Source organism: Thermobia domestica, chromosome 4 (genome assembly GCF_964235325.1).
Source record: "Thermobia domestica chromosome 4, izTheDome1.hap1.1, whole genome shotgun sequence".
NCBI classification, from domain to species: domain Eukaryota; kingdom Metazoa; phylum Arthropoda; class Insecta; order Zygentoma; family Lepismatidae; genus Thermobia; species Thermobia domestica.
In genome coordinates, this window is record NC_137457.1 from 286,834,652 (window position 1) to 286,839,762 (window position 5,111).

The 5,111-nt window shown below is 36.0% G+C and overlaps 1 pseudogene; it reads right to left on the bottom strand.

The window, feature by feature from the left end:
• Positions 1-1,951: 1,951 nt before the first annotated feature.
• On the bottom strand, positions 1,952-4,081 carry LOC145684134 (lanC-like protein 2 pseudogene; annotated as a pseudogene).
• Between the last annotated feature and the right edge of the window lie 1,030 nt (positions 4,082-5,111).

Genomic DNA, 5,111 nt, shown 5'->3' on the forward strand with positions numbered 1-5,111 from the left:
AAAAAAAAAAAAACTCTGGATTCCCCTGTGTCAAGGCACAGATCTCAAAATCAACTAGGAAATACTAATGGCTGTACTAAATGTGTATACAAAATTTCAAGATTCTATCTTGAGTAGTAAGAGTGAGGAAACTATTTAACAATGAGCTAAAAATATTCCCACAATGCCCCAGATGACCCGGATGTAATATAAAAATTTCCTCAGACATCCTTATTTATCCTAGGATCATGATTTGTACATTATTCTCTTCAGAATAAAAAATTTTTCAAACGGTACCCCTCAAATGTCTTCATCATATATCTGGGGGGAGGGGGGTAAATCCCGAAAAAATGAATTCTCTATTAAAAATATCTTTTTTTAAATTTTTACCTCTGTGGAGCCCTTCCTCTGTTTTAAGGCAGAGATCTCATACAAATCTGAAAAATACTGAGGGGTGCACTGAGTAAATGTGCAAAATTTCATCTTGTAGAAGCAAAAGTAAGCACACGAAAAATAATATTACCCAAATGCCCCAGATTCCCTTATAAAACAAGATCTCAGGTAACAGTTTCCTGAGACATCCCTATTTATCCTAGGAGCATGGTACGTACATCATCTTCTTCAGAATACAGAACAGCCTTTCAAACGGTACCATTCATATGTGTCCATCTGAGGCGGGAAAAATCACGAAAAAAGCTAATTTTTTTGTTAAAAATATCATTTTTTAAAACATTTTTGCCCCTCTGGATCCCGCTATTTCCACGCAGAGATCTGAAAATTATTAAGGGGTGCACTGAACGAGTGTGCAAAATTTCAGTCTTCTGAATGCAAAATGTAACCCGCCAAAAAATAATAATAATACGCATAACAAAAAATATCTTAAATTTATGGCGTCATCACACACTGTCTCTCAACGCAGAAAGGCGTGAAAGCATATGTAACGTGTTCTAAAAAGCCTTATTGGTATTTTTTTAATCGAATAATGAAGACTCTACCCTATCACCTAAAAATAGGTCGTATAATTTAAAAGGTTAAGCATTAAGGAAAAAGTACAGTAACGTTTATCAAAATGACACTTTTTATCACAAAAGTTACTGATATTTGGCAGGGGCCTATTTTTTAAAAACTCAGAACTTGCTTGCGGCATGAAATACATAAATTTCGCCTCAAGTTATAAACTTAAAAAAATGGAGAGGGGATAGGACCCCTCCAAATACGCCTATTATCTGGAAGCAAACAGACACGCACAAAAAAGAATTTTCGTCTTAAAAGTCGATGGTGATTTCCCCGTTGGAATAGTTAACGATTTTAAAACCCAACCCCAATGTTACAAAAAGAAGAAAGCAGGAATGCTCCGTTACCTGTTCAAAACGGGATTTTCCCTAATGATCCTCTGCATGACACTTGTTTTCATACTATACTGTACATTTGAGTCTCGTTGTATTATGATTATTAACTTCCATAATCGAAATAACAGAACAGAAACGGGATTTTACTTATTTTCACTTTAAATTAATTTATTTCGGAATTCGATTTAAATCAGCGATTTTTATTAAAAAAAATCAAGTGATTTAAATCTTGATTTAAATCGTGATTTAAATCAATCCACCCTGATATAAACTCTAACATATCTTCCTATAGTACTAGCAATGGTTTCATACCTGTAATCTTATCTTGACAGGATAAAAATAAACTTCTCTTACCAGAGTATATATACATTTCTTTATTAAAACTAAAATACATGGTTACGGCATCGGCAACTTAACATTATCTTCATCAGACACAAACATTACGTTCTCAAAACAGTAACAATGTATTTTAGTTTTAATAAGTGTACATACGCTGATAAGAAAAGTTTTAGTTATTTTTACAGTAAGCTCAAGAGTCGTGATGGACAGAGCTTCTTGTCAGGATAAAGTACAGCTACACATTGAGGAAACGTAGGAGCGGTAGAAATTAATCTTATACATAATTCTCTCTTAATGAGCACCCCTTATTTTAATCTCTAAGTCAAATCACATAAAATACAGGAGACGAATCGATAAAAGTTTAAAAGACAAATAACATGGAAAGAGATAGTAGGCTAGATACTAGTACACTTTTAAATATAATAATTTACCGCAAATAGTACCTAACCTTGCGGTACTCGCCTGCCTTGGCTTGCTATTGATTTTTCAACCACTTGTGCTTATCGTTAGATCATGAAACCACTTTTTTCGTGCCAACAACCAAGTACATTTTCTTTTCTTCCTTTTTTATATATATATATATACAAGTTGAGTCAAATAATGCCCAAAGAAGGCGTATTTACAGCCGTAATTAATATGCTGTGCCTAAACAAACCTATATAGTGCAATGCGAAGTCGGTTTTCAAACTGCTAAATAGAAATTTTATCCAAGAGATGGATATATCCTAAATGATTTTACACTGCTACACCCATTCTTAATCTGAAGAATAAGTTCTCTAAACATACTTTTCTTTGTCTCCAATATGTAATATTTCCAAACATTGAGCAAAATTAAACTCAAATATTAGTGCACAACATGTTTACTTCTTTTTGAGTACTCCCACTATCGATTCGTGCAATATTTAACTAGATTGAAAAAAAAAAAATGTACTATTCACTACATACATTTAAATAGCATACGCTGGAAACTTGGCATTGGAAGGATTCTGAATATCAATAAGCATGTAAATTGTTCCTGCAAGCCCTTCAAAAAGCGACAAAGGACGATCTGGATTTCGACACCTGTGTTTCCCATAATCGGTACACCACTCCGCAAACTTCAAAGCTCTATGCAAATACTTGATATCGTTTGTTATCTGGTACAGGTATAAAAATGTATATGCATTGCCAGCTACACCGTGGCATATACCGTACCCTTTCTTCAATAACCCTCTGTTCCAAACCACTTCTCCACAATCTTGAGCTATTTTCAAATATTTGGGATCATTATACACTTGATAAGCTAGCCCACACAAATGTACCATACCTGGTGCACCGTGACACCAATGAATCAAGCGATCAGTATTGTTTCCTAATGATGATGGGAAATTGCCTGACTGAAACCGCACACCCATCAAGTAATCCACAGTCGGCTTCACCAATGAATTCAACTCCTCATTATGCAAATATCTTCTTGCTTGTAATAACATGTATAATATACCACTTATGCCGTGTGCAGCTCCTAAGTAATATTTATCATGCCACATATACATTAAAGGAACATTTCGACGTTCAGATCTAGCCAATGACCGTCCGGATTCAAGAATTGCTTCGACCACTTGACGGATGGTTTTCGAGTCGATTATTTCCCTGTTTAGCTGAGAGTTGATGAACAGAAGAGCATGCAAGTAGCCGGCCCGACCATACAGAACCTCATCAGGCAAGTCAGATTTCACATCCAGAACTTGTGGCAACAAAGAGAGTAATCTATTGACTAAAGATGATGATTTTCCAGTATCACCCTGACAATGGTAGATCACAGCTCCCAAAGCTAATGGTCCAGCATCTCCGTTCAAAAAACTCACTCTTTTACCCCTCAATGATGGTAAACATCTATCCACTAAATCTGCTGCAGTTTTCATGTACGATGCATTAACACCATGTTGTGCTGCAAAATAATACAACAAAGCAACTCCTGTTGTTCCAGTGTAAACAGAAAAATCACGCGGATCTGTCATGCTATCGAAAGTTGTATCTAGTCTGCCAACTAAAGTCTGTACCGCATTCTGCAATCTATCTTTGAAATTTGAACGAATTTGTCCGCCTGGTGCCTCTACTACGTCACTACCACGATGACTTTCGTAATCTTCATATGGGTTTTCAAATTCTCTTTTCTCTTCCATATTCCCCACTTTAAATTTGAAATATGACAGTAACCTTCTTCTACTACGAACACACTTGTTTCTTATAACATTAGAACATGCTCTTCCAGTATTAAATAACCGTAACAACAAGGACATTCACCTATAATATTTCTAGTTCATAATTTCGAATAGTTCATATTATGTAACACGGAAAAAATAACTTGAATTAGCAAGTACGTTCGTCAAATTTATGTAGCTTCTAGCACTCTGAATCTGAACAAATGACGAATAGAAAATATCAATGCTGCCAGCTATTGTAATAAAAGTTGACTACTATACAGACATTACACTTTAGAATCAAAACAATAAATACACAAAAAGTTCATTGTACAGTAGGAAGTCGAAAATCCTAACTAATTGGGACTACACGTAGTTCGCATTTTCAAATTGTTCGAATTTTCGAAAGTGACCAAGAAAATGACATTTAGGCTTAAATATACCGTACGATATGCTCTTTTATCGACACAATGGTTATACAGTACGTAAGGCTACTTATATTTAATGTTTCTGAAGAACATGCTCTACACTAAATTACACTGGTTTTGTAACTCACACTTAAAACTTAACAGGCCTTATGCAGAGTCGTTTTGTCACGTGATAAGTACCATACTAAAGAGTTCGACTAACATATGTTTCCTGCATTAGTCAGGCCTTTAGTATGACTCTAATCATGCTTCAAAACGACTCTGCATAAGGTGGAACTTGTTTAAGCCTAAGTGCGTTCGCACTAACTAACTAACCAACTAACTAACTCTATGGCCTATGGAACCCAGAGATTCAATGCCGCGTTCACAAAAGCTCTCCACTGACTTCTATTCTTAGCTAACTGCATCCAGTTTCTACTTTGTATTCCAATCTCTGGGAGATCCATCTTTATATTGTCCTCCCATCTGCGCCTAGATCGCCATCTAATGGTCGTTTTCCGATTGGTCTTCCAGTCAAGACTTTGAAAGCGTTTCTACTTTCTTCCATTCTAGCTACATGACCCGCCCACCTAAGCCTCCTTGACTTGACGACCCTAACAATGTAGGGGTAAACCGTATAAATTATGTAGTTCCTCATTATGAAGTTTCCGCCATTCCCCATTCCCGTTCCTCTTGGGTCCGAATATTCGTCTCAGGATCTTGTTCTCAAATACTTTCAGTCTATGTTCTTCCCTCAGAGTAAGTGACCATGTTTCGCAGCCATACAAAACAACAGGCATGATTATCGTTTTGTATATTTTAAGCTTCAAATTTCTCGACAGAATTCGCGACGACAA